The following is an 11,586-nucleotide window of genomic DNA, read 5'->3' as shown; positions in this document are numbered from 1 at the left end:
CTGGGAGGCGGATCCCTGCCACTTTAAAGAACCAAGCTCCCCAGGCTGGGCAAAGGCAGGGCTAGGGTTCAAACTCAGGCTCGGGCCTCCTGCCTGCATCCTGTGCTTGTCGTCTGGCCCTCCGGGTCCCTGTTCACCAGTCCCCGCACGTCCTGGCTTTCCGGGCGTGGGTGGTGGCTGGGCCCGGTGCCACCCACATTCTTCCCGAGTTTGAGCCCGAGGTTTTGGCGTCTGTGTGGTGACCGCCTTGTGCCCAGGTCACCGGGGCAGAGGCCTCACCCTCTCTCCTAACAGCTAGCTTGTTTGGCTTTGTTTTGGTGAAGGACGCTCTATAAATACGTGCATGGAGTGCGTCCCCTGCTTTCCAGGACTTCAGAACCTGAGGATCTCTCTGAGAAGAGCAGGGAGGAGGCTGAGACCCCAAGCCAGTGCTGAGCAGGAAGGCCAGCCTGGCTGCTGGGTCAGAGGCCCCAGGCCACCCTCTCCCCGTGAGCAGAGGTTCCTGCAATTTTCTTTCAGGATCTGTCCTCAACCCTGCCCTGTCTCACCCACCACCCGACACTCCAGGAATTCTGATCTCAGCTCAATCCCCGTGTTCCCAGGTGAGAAACAGGCACAGGCAGATGCTGGCACAGTCCTGGGCACACCTGGTTTCTGCAGTGCCCAGACCCTGGGCCTTTCCCGGCACCTGCTCTGCCCCGGGGCATGGATTGGGGCCCCGCCCTGTGGCTTTGTGTCCCGGCCCCAGCCTTAGTGTCAGCCTGCTGGGTGGGCCTGCTGGGTGGAGGTGGAGTGGACCCTTCAGTTCCCAGCTTCTCTTTGGTGGAGTGAGACGTGCAGCAGAGGGGTGGCCTGTGATCTGTCAGGATTTAAGGAAGGGCTGAGAATCAAGGCAAGGACCACAGACCAGCAGCAGGCAGCGGCCGTGGTGGGCACCACTCAGCCCATGTCCCAAGAGGTGCCTGATGCTGGGCCCAGTGCCCTGCAGCCTCGCCGCCTCCATGGCCTCAACGTGGTGAGCGCTAGTCACCCTGAGGCAGGGTCAGGTAGCAGAGACCACCACCCACTGCCTGGCAGCCTGGCTCCCTCGTCCTGTAGAGGCACCTGGTCGCTTCCTAGAACTGACTCAGTAGCAGCCCGATTGGAGTCCTGGCCTGACTCAAACCAGGTGTGCCAGGCCCTCGTGAGCCGCTGCTTGTCCCGGGCTGGAGCAGGCAGGGAGGGAGGGCCTCGTGCCCTGGGCCAACTTCTGGTTCAGTGAGTTTCTGGGCCTGGTCTGGTCCTCGTTCCTGAGCCGGCCTTGGCCTAGCTGCAGAGCAGCCCTGGTCCTGGCGGCCCCGCCATACTGGTGGTAGCAGCGAGTCCTGTCTGGAGGGACTACAGGCCGCTCTGCCGTCCAAGGGCAAAGCCCTCCGTGTGCTCTTCTCAACTGTGTCCCTGTCAGCCTCGGCGTGAGTGCTGCCCGAGAGGCCTGCCTGCTGCTTGCTCCTTGCCTGTCATCTCCTTTATCCCTCGCCCACTGATACCGCTCCCTGAGAGCCAGGACTGTGTCCCTACCCTGCCGGGTCCTAGCCCCGAGGTCAGTGCCTCCAGGTGTGTGGTGACCTCTCAGGAGTCAGGAGTGCGGAAAGGAAGGGGGAGTCCTGTGACCTTGGGCAAGTTGCCGGGCTGAGCCTCAGCTTCTTTCTACAAAACGGGGACACGCCCTGCTCCTAAAATCGCCGACGTGCCTGAGATGCCGCAGCCAGAGGGGCAAGAACTAGCTGCCCTGCCCATGCCGGGGCGGGGCAGGGTGCTGAGGTGCCCCGTTTCCCGCCCCTGCAGCTCACACTGAAGCCGGTCCTGAGCAGGTGCAAGCGCACGCGCACGGGCATCCTCCGGCAGGAGCCAGACGCTGCGGTGGGCGTGGGCCTTGCCTTCTCAGCCCAAGCCCAGGGGGCCGTTGGCCAGGCTCCCAGACGTTTCCTCCGACAAGGGCATCTTTCACGATTCTTCTTTCTGGGCCCCACTTTGAAACCGAGCAGGGCCACAGATCACTGCCAATTCCAATGGCTCTGCGTGAGCACCGCTCTGTTCCCACGCGGAGGTGATGTCACCCAGAGCACTTGACATTTCCATGAGCCCCGGAGGTCTCGCAGGGACAGGCAGCGTCTGGCACCGACTTTGAGAAGCTCCAGTTCACAGACTCCATTCCTGCCTTCAGAGACCCCCAATGGCACCCGAGGGCCTCAGGCTGGGGGGGGGGTCTCATCTGCTCCAGCCCTCCCAGGGCCCTGAAGAGGCTGGATCTGTGACTGGGGTGGACCTCAGTGCAGACAGACCTGCACTTGGCACTGCAGCCAGCCACCTACGGACCCTCCTCGGCTCCCGCCTCCTACCTCGGCACGTGCTGTGCTGACTAGTGGGGATGCTTGTCCCTTCTCCCCCAGCCCTGAGGGCGTCCACCTTGGACTTTCTCAGTAGCCCCTGGGGTAGCTTTCAGAAAGGTCAGGCAAACACGAGTGCACTGACCAAGTGCCCAGAGCTTCTGGAACTTTGCAGCAGGAAGTAGCTTCACTCTGCAGAAACCACACCACTCCAGTAGCTCAGGGTTGTGAGGCTTAGGAGAAATTAGGTGTCTCACTACTTATTTAAATTTCTAGGTGAATTTTGCAGTCAAATCCATAATAGCCCTATGTTTTAGTGTAAAAATAGAATGATTTTTTTTCTTAAAAATAACATTTTAAAACTACTCGTTACTAAGTAAACTGACTTCAGGAAGAGTTCCAGGTAAGTCCTGTAGGACCTTAGATCCCATCTCAGGGAACCCCAGCATCCCAGGGAACCCCAGCAGGTCCCAGGCTGATCCTAATTAAACTCCGATCGAGTGCTGGATAGCCTGCCGGGAGCCCACAGGGCCTTCACTCCCAAGCCCTGGCCGTGGCTGCGCCCACCCTGCCCCCCAGAGCAAGCATTTGTGCCTGCAGCGTCATGGTCCTATTCACAGAAGAGGATGTAACGCACACAAGAAGCTTGGGCCAGGGGCCCGCAGGCGGTGTGGTCATTAAGGTGCTGGATTCCCACAGGCCAACTGCAGTTGGAGTCCTGGCAGCTTACTTTCACACTCTCTCTTGGGTGAGCACACGTGCTTTAGAGCAAATTCAAAAAATAATCATTTTTTAAAACCCAGAAGCGTGGGCAAGGTGATCAGGAGAACTCGACTCCATGTCAGAAAGGACTCTCATTGCACATGAGGTGTTGGGCAGAAGGGGCTGGGGCTGGGAAGCGCGTGTCACGTGGCCTTGGGGTGGAGGGTTGCACTGTAGGCCCGGCCTGGCGGCACAGCTCAATCCTTTGGCAACAGAGATGGGGTGATAGCTCAAAACACGGGGTCCTTGGTCCTACCCTGGACTCGTTAACCGGGACCTGCAGCGCGAGGCCCTCCGATCTGCAGTCTAAGACCCTGGCACTGTTGCAGGTTCTTGACTAGAGGCCGAGCCAACAGCTCCTGTCTTCCTGCCTGCCCCTCCGTGACCTTTCCTGATTTGATACTTCTATAAGTCCTACCTCCAGGTGACCTCAGACCAGGCCCCCAAACTTCTCTGATCCCCATCTTGTCTTCAAATAAAGGTTTACAGCCCAGCTTTTTGCAAAACCACAAAGCAAACATCACCACTTAATGAGTTCTAATGATGTGCTAACACCAAGCTGCCAAGTGCTAGTTTATTTAACAGTTAGTGGGCCAGTCCCATAGCACATCACTCAAGTGCCTGTGTCAGGAGCCAGGTCCACATCGTCGACACAGTTTGCGCCCCGCCAGGCACATGTGCACACATGCCAAGTCCTGGCGGATTGCAGGATGACTACCATGGGAGATGCTTTCTCTGGTGAGCGCACGTGCCCTCGGACTATTTAAAAAAACAGCGTGTCGGCAAGGAGTGGGTATCAATAACCTCACTATAGAGAGAAAACCAGGACAGAGAGGTTAAGCAAGTTGCCCAAGGTCACATATGAGCAGGGATTTGAACTTTGGACTGTTCTCTGTGCGCCTTGCCTCTTCCTCCTGGTTTTTAAAGGCCCTCCCTGGCCTGAGAGGTGGGTTAGACAGAAGTCTCCAAATGCCAGTTTATCCTGCTAGGACAGCCTGGCTTTCCCTGGGGTAGGAAGGAGCTTTCACACCAAGAGTCCCTCCAAGGCTGAGACCACCCTGGGGGTTCTCCCTGGGTGGGAGCTGGGGGACCCGCTGTTTGCAACACCAGAACTGAGAACCAGCTCCTCAGCTGCGGACCCAGCAGGACTCCACCATGGGGGAGCTTGCAGCTGGGGGAGCTCCTGGAAGGTTGCCTGGAGGGGGGACCTTGAAGGAAAAGTAGGAGTCCACTGTGTGAAGGTGGGATAGACAGCCCAAAGGCTTCGGGCTGGGTGGCTGTGGGGGTCAGGCTGCTCTTTCTCTGCCTTTCCCCCCTTTTTCCTATTTATTTCTCCAATGAGAAAGAGAGAGGCACTCCCAATAGGGTCCTCGCGCCACACCCCACGCCAGCCAGCCCCGATCACGGGCATATGCGTGCACACCTGGTGTGCCCAGGGAGAGCTTGGAGCGCAAACCCGGGCCTTCCCACATGACCTCGGCATTGCATTAGTGCTGTGCCTCCGCGCTGGCCCAGGGGCATTTTCACGCAGGGCCCTCATGACTCCCTCCACCCTGGCTCACCCAGGGCCCACTTGCACCTCCTTGAGCAGACCATGCCTCTCACACCGCTGTGCCTTTCCTGGGGTCAGTACTCAGCTCAGGCTCACCTCCCTCTCCAGGTCGCCTCCCACTCAACCTCTTGTCCCAGCGGGCCAGGCTCACCCCGGGCATCTGTGACCAATGCCTCCAGCACTCTCTCTGGGCTCCAGATGGGGACCCGTAACAGGGCACCTCTGAGCGTTGCGACATTTAGCTGGGCTGGACACAGCTGTTCGGAGCAACAGGGTCCAGCCCGCATGAGAGCAATGAGTGCTCCAGACAGTAGGTGGCCCCAGGCCGGGCCTGATGCCCTGAGGCTTTCCCAGCCCTCTTCTCCCTCTAAGGATACTTAGAATACACTTGATGAGTGTGTTTGTAGAAAGATGGATGTATTGGGCCAGCAGATGGTATGGTGGATAAGGGCGCTGGATTCCCACATGGCCAACCATGGTTCAAGTCCTGGACCTGGTGGCTTGCTTTCTCACTTTCCCTTTCTCTCTCTCTCGTCAAATAAAGAAAGATGGATGTATTGGGACAAGCAGTTAGCGTAATGGCTATGTTGCTGAACTCCCATGTAGTCGACCGCGGTTCGTGTCCTGGACCTGGTGGCTTAAAACTCACGCCGGGCGCATGTGTGTACGTGCCCAAGATCCCGAGAGGAGAATGGAGGAGAAGGGATTGCGGCATGGCCATCCCCCCGGGGCGTGATTTCTCGCTTTCTGTCTGTTTGTCGAGCACACACGCCCTATAGCAAAAACTTGTCAAAAAAAAAGATGGATGCATTAAGATTTGGCTTTGGACTGAAAGTTCTTTTTTATTTTTCTTGATTTAAAAGATAGTAGGGGCCTACAGGTGGCATGGTGGTTAAGGTGCTAGACTCCCATGTGGCTGACTGTGGTTCGAGTCTTGGACCTGGTGACTGGCATTCTTTCTCACTTTCCCTCTCTTGCTCGCTGTCCCTCTCTGGTCAAATTTAAATAAATAAGTAAATAAATAAACAAAAACAAAACAAAAGCAAAATATATCCATAGGTCCTGGGGGTGTGGTGGGCCTGAGGCTCGGTGCCCACTGTGCCAGTCAGCGATTGGCCCTGCCACACAGGCACCAGCAGGGCCTACACAGCTGCCCTTGGTGGGGTGGCCTGCAGTTGAGATCTGGTCCACCCTTCCTGAACTGCCAGGCACACCGGACCTTAGGCCCAAGAGTAAGGTGTGAGGAAAGTGCCAGAACAGGTGGAGAGGAAGCTAAAGGGAAGCCACAGGCTGTCCGTGCCCACCCTGCGCTCCCTCGTCCTGCGACACCTCCTTCCCGCTGTGCCAGGACCCCACAGGTCAAGGCACCTGTCAGACACTTCCACTGCTCACCGCCCTGTCTGGGGAGAGCCAGCAACGTCCCCCCTGTTGTCTGTTTGAATTTTTATTGGTTCTGCCTTATTCTTTATAGTTGTGTAAATTTGCTTTGGCAGGCGTAAGTGAGAGGCTTATGTCTGGCTCGGTGTCTGTGCGTATTTAAGAAACACTATGATAAAGATAATGGGAGGCCCGGGTGCAGCGGACAGCGAGGCCAAGGTGCTCCATTTCAGGCTGGACCACGAGGGACACCTGAGTTTGATTTCTGGTCCAACCTAAACACTGGGAGAGGGAGGCATGCCTGTAGTCCCTGGGACGCTGAAAGCTGGGGGGGGGGCGGGGACGGACCATGCTGTGGCTGGAACCTGTCTACAAAAACAAAGGATTGGGGCCGGCAGGTGGTGTGGTGGTTAAGGTGGCTGGACTCCCACATGGCTGACCATGGTTCAAGTCCTAGACCTGGTAGCATGCTTTCTCGCTTTCCCTCTTTCTGTCTCTCTTTGGTCAACTTTAAGGAAAGAAAATAAAATAATGACAAAGAATAAAATGAAATAAAATAATTAAAAAAAAAAAAAAAAGGATTGAGACAACCCCAGAATTGTGAGAAATTCTTCAGAATGCTTCCAGGCTGGTCCTGTAGTGCAGCAGGTAAACCTTGTGCTCAGAAAGCAGAGACCCCGATGACTGGCTGCAGTTCGAATCCTGACCCCGGCAGCTTAAAAAACACACTAGGGCTAGGGGGTCAGAGAGTGCCATGGCTAGTGTGCTGGACCCCACGTAGCTGGCTCCACAGTGTGAGTCCCAGACCTGGCAGCTTGGAAATCAGGCCGGGCACATGTGTGTGCATGCCCAAAATCGAGAAGAGAAATGGAGAAGGGATTGCAGTGCGGTCATCTCCCCTGGGGGGTGATTTCTCACTTTCCCTCTCTCTCTGTCTTTCTGTATCGCTCTGCCAAGTGCATGCACCCAATGGCAAAAGTTTAAACACACACACACATTGGGCATGTGTGCCCCAAACGCCAATGGGTTGGAGAAATGGAATAAAAAGCATTGTGGTGTGTCTCGGCCCTACTGGGGAGTGCTTTCTCACTCTTTCTCTCCTTCTTCCTCTCTCTCTCTCACATACACGTGCACGCGCGCGCGCACACACACGCCCTCTTGCAATAAAAATAAACAAAAGAACATTTGTGGCACCGGATGGTGGTACAGAGGTAAAGTGGGATCTCCTCAAGGCCGAGCCACACCCAAGGCTCTGGGATTGCATCCGCAGACCCCCGAGTACACCTGGCACAGATGTACCCATGACTGGGGCTGGCTGAGGCTGGGGTGGGTCAAGCTGTCAAGACCCTGTTGGGTGCTCTCTATTTTTCTTGCTCATAGAAGAAATAAATAAGTGAACTTAAAAGGGAAGAAAAGCATTCATGCATTGCTGAGTAATGTCGCGGATTGGCTTCTGGGTCTGTCTCCCTTGAAGCACGGTCCTCTGAACCCCCAGGGGCCAGACTCCAGGGTCAGTGGCAGAACTGTTTCCGGAGCAAGTGGGCGAGGGAACGAAAGCCAGAGGAAGGAGCAATTCGCTGTGCGTAGGGGCAGGGGGAGCGAGAGAATCAGGGAAGGCTTCCGGCGGGCACTCAAGGGGAGCAGGCGCTTGAGGAGTAGGAGGTGGGGGTGGCGATGGGGTCCGTCCACCTGAACCAGGCTCTGAGCTGGCTGTCGGGGAAGCCAGCCCCTCCACTGCCCCCACGCCACAGACCCTGGTGCTCTTGGTCCGTCTCTTCTCTGTAGCTCCCCACCCGCCCCGCCACCCTCACCTCTCCCCCACAACCCAAGGCCGCTGGCTGGTGTCCCCTCATCTGCCAGCACTCACGCACCCACGCCCTCAGTGGATATGCCTCGAGCACCCAGTGCGTGCCCAGCTCCTTGCGGGAGGGAGGCAGCAAACATGGGCACTGGAGCTCGTTGTACGGCAGCAAAGCGGCTGCGGCCCAGGAGCGGCACAGACAGAATGGCCCGGGTGTCGCTGTGACACCTCTGAGAGGCTCATCAGGCCCTGCCAGCCCCCGGTGAGAGGAAAGCACAGACCTGGTGTGGACCGAATGCTACATGTGGGTAAAGGGTGGCTTGCCCAAGGTCATGGGGGCTCTGGGACTAGGACAGGTCTCTGGTCCCACTTGGCCATCACAGTGTGACACGGCCATGTGACCTTAGGCAGGTCACTTTCCAGTTTTATTTTCAGAGAGGTTTGTTTTTGGTTTTGTTTTGCTGTAGGGTGTGTGTGCTCACGAAGAGACACAGCCAGAAAGCAAGACTCTACCCCTGGGGATGGCTGGATGGCAGTTCCTTCTCCCCTCCCATTCTCTTCTCAGGATCTTGGGCACGCACACGCGCCCAGTGTGAATTTTAACCACTGGGTCCAGAACTTGAACCCTGGTCGAGTCCATTGACCATTATGTCATCTGCTAGTCCCTGTTTTGTTTTGGTTTTTGCTATAGGGTGAATGCAGTCGCCAGAGAGAGAAAGAGACAGAGAGGGAAAGCGAGAAAGCAGCCCCCAGGGAGGATGATCACGCCACAGTCCCGTCTCTGTTCTCCTCTTGAGATTTTGGGCACACCCGTGCGGATGTGCCAGTCACGTTTCTCAAGCTGCCGGGTCCCGGGGTCAGTCTGTGTCACCGGCCACCATAATCACTATGCCACTGGCTGGCCCTGCTTTCCAGGCTGAGCCTCACCTCGTCCTCACCTGGAGGACGGGCTGGGCTTGGTGGATGGGGAAACTGCAGGAATCACAGGGCTGCGGACCCTCCCGGGAGGCTGGAGGGCAGCCCAGAGAGGGAGTGACTTCTACTTAATCTGCTTTAAAAACAGACCCTCTTGGGACCAGCAGTTGGCGTAATGGCTATGTTTGAGTCCCAGACCCGGTGGCTTAAAACTCACGCCAGGCGCGTGTGTGTGCATACCCAAGATCCTGAGAGGAGAATGGAGAAGTGATTGCGGTGTGGCCATCCCCCCTGGGGGGTGATTTCTCGTTTTCTGTCTTTCTGTTTCTGTCTTTCTGGCAAGCACACACACCCTATGGCAAACACCTCTCAAAAAAAAAAAAAAAAAAAACCAACTCTTGGGCCAGCAGGTGGAGGGGAGCTTAAAGGTCTGGATCACACATGGCCAACTGCGAGGTTCGAGTCCTAGACCCAGCAGCTTGAAACTTATGCCGGGCACATGTACCTGCATGCCCTAAATCCAAGAAGGGATTGGAGAAAAAGGGATCGCAGCAAGACCATCTCTCCAGGGGATGATTTCTCACTCTCCCTCTCTGTCTCTCTCTGGTAAGGGCACATAACCTATAGGAAACTAACTAAATAACTAAATAAAACATAAAACAAAAACCCAGACCCTCTCTTGGGCCCCGTTCCAAGGACATACCAGCCCAGGATCTGGCAGACTGCCAGAGGCTGCCACTCCTGCAACCTCAGGGCTGCCTGGAACCAGCAGTGTCTCCTCCTGCCCCCCAGGACCCATGAGCCAGTGGGCCCCGGGGTGTGGAGGAGGTGGGCAGGGCAGGAGAGAGCCTGGCTTCCCTCGGGCAGGCTGAATAAGTATCTGCAGGTTCTGGGTCTTCCAAACCTCAGTTCCCACATCCATAAAGTAGAGGCGGTCCCTCCTGAGGCTACAGGGGAAGCCGATCACGGGCAGGGGAATCTACCAACTGTCCTCTGGGAATGAGCCTTTTTAAAAGTCAGTGACAATGCTGGTGGCAGAGGAGGGGCTGGCGGTCTCTTCTTCCTTCAGCCCCAGAGGAATCGTTTTCTGCCAGCGGCGGAGGGCTGGGTGGGGTTCCAGGCTCAACCCCAGCTCCCCACCGTGTGGTTCAGGCAGGCCGTGCCCTCGGCCTCCCATTGCTCTTTGGGGTCAGTCTTGAAGACGGCTCTGCTGGGAGGTGGGGATGGAAGCAGCCCCCCAGATCTGGAGTCTGCCAGCAAGGGCATAGAGAGGCAAAACTTCACCTCTAACCATCTTAAGTTTCTTGGCAGGGTCTAAAAATTAAACTGATCTAAGACAGATTAATACAATTTACAGGACGCTGGAGCTCTCGTGGGAAAGCGAGACCCAGGAAAGTGGCCAAACCTGATATAGTGACCTCCTCTTGTCCACGGAGGTGCAGGCCAAGACCCCAGAGGGCACCCAGAGCCGCGGACGTTCCCCACTCTGTCCACACTGTGCGTTTCCACCCAGCAAACGAGCCGGCTCCTGGACGACCATCAGGCAGGTGGCGTCTGCAGAGTGGCTTCGCCGGACAAGGGGATGGTTCGCATCCCAGGCCACTCCGATGGACATGGAATTAAACATTTATGAAATGTCCTCTTATGGAATTTTTCATTTAGTTATTTTTGGACTGCAGGGTGCTGCAGCTGCGGAAAGCAAAACCGCACACACGGAGGCCACTGTCTCAGAGGCTGAGGGAGAGGCAGTCGTGCGGAAGCAGCTGAAGCACGCCGGGCTGCTAAGGGAGTGGCGGTACCCAGCAAGGTTCGTTAGCGGAGTCTGTCCATCTCGGCCACCAGGCCTTGCAGAGAACGGTCCTCACTTCCGGCAGCTAGAGCATCTTCCACGTGGGGCGTTTGTCTCCTGCTTTCGGGAGGAGAAGAGAGGGTCTGAGCACCACGTCGTGGTCCTCCTGCCTCAGTGTCCCGAGCAGCCGGATGGGCATGGCCACTGTGCCACTGCATCCAGCCCTTTCAGACAGCCTTAATGCGCTGTCCACGCTGCCCACAGCTGGCGATCCTCTGCCCCAGCCCCCGGGTAGCGGGACTACAGGTGCACACCAATGCACCCAGCCCTATAGGGTGGGCTGGGAATCGAACCAGGGCCTCCCAGGTGGCCTCAGTCTGGCAGCTGCAGTATCTAGCACATGATACTATGACTGGGCCACCCGCTGCTTTTTTTATTTTTAATTGGCCAGAGGGTGTGCATGCTCACCAGAGAGACAAAGGAAGAGGGAGAAGGCGCCCCCACCATGGGGGGTGGTTACACTGCAACCCCTCCTCCTCCACTCCTCCCTCCTTTGGGGATTTCGGGCACACACGTCTGCACACCAGCATGTTCTTTGAACGTTCACTCCTGGAATTTGAGCCATGCAGTCACGTGGGGTGCAGACACCTGTGGGCAACAGGTGTGGCGGCAGCAGGAGGTCTTCAGGGTGTCCCGTCCCCAGCCCCCATTTGGCTCCTAGTAACCCTGCTACTCTGGCAGAAAGGCCTGCTACAGAAGCAAGGGAGACGCGCCCTCAGGGCGGCGCCGCCTGCACAAGCCCAGTCCCTCTGCAGTGGGCTGAGCGCCCAGTTTCTGGCAGTTCCTCAAGAAGGGAATGGAAAAAGGCTGATAGGCAGGAGCCCGGGCGGGCGCCGGGCGGGGGGGGGGGGCAGGGTGGGCCTCCAGGCTGTGTGCTGAGGCGAAGCGCCCGCTCCTCTGGGTCTGTGGACCCCAGCTCCCTAGGGCCTGCCAGGTCTCAAGTGCGGCGCTGGTAGGTGAAGAC

This window comes from Tupaia chinensis, unplaced genomic scaffold, assembly GCF_000334495.1.
Source record: "Tupaia chinensis unplaced genomic scaffold, TupChi_1.0 Scaffold000294_5, whole genome shotgun sequence".
Taxonomy (NCBI): Eukaryota; Metazoa; Chordata; class Mammalia; order Scandentia; family Tupaiidae; genus Tupaia; species Tupaia belangeri.
Note: the sequence above shows the minus strand (reverse complement) of the source record.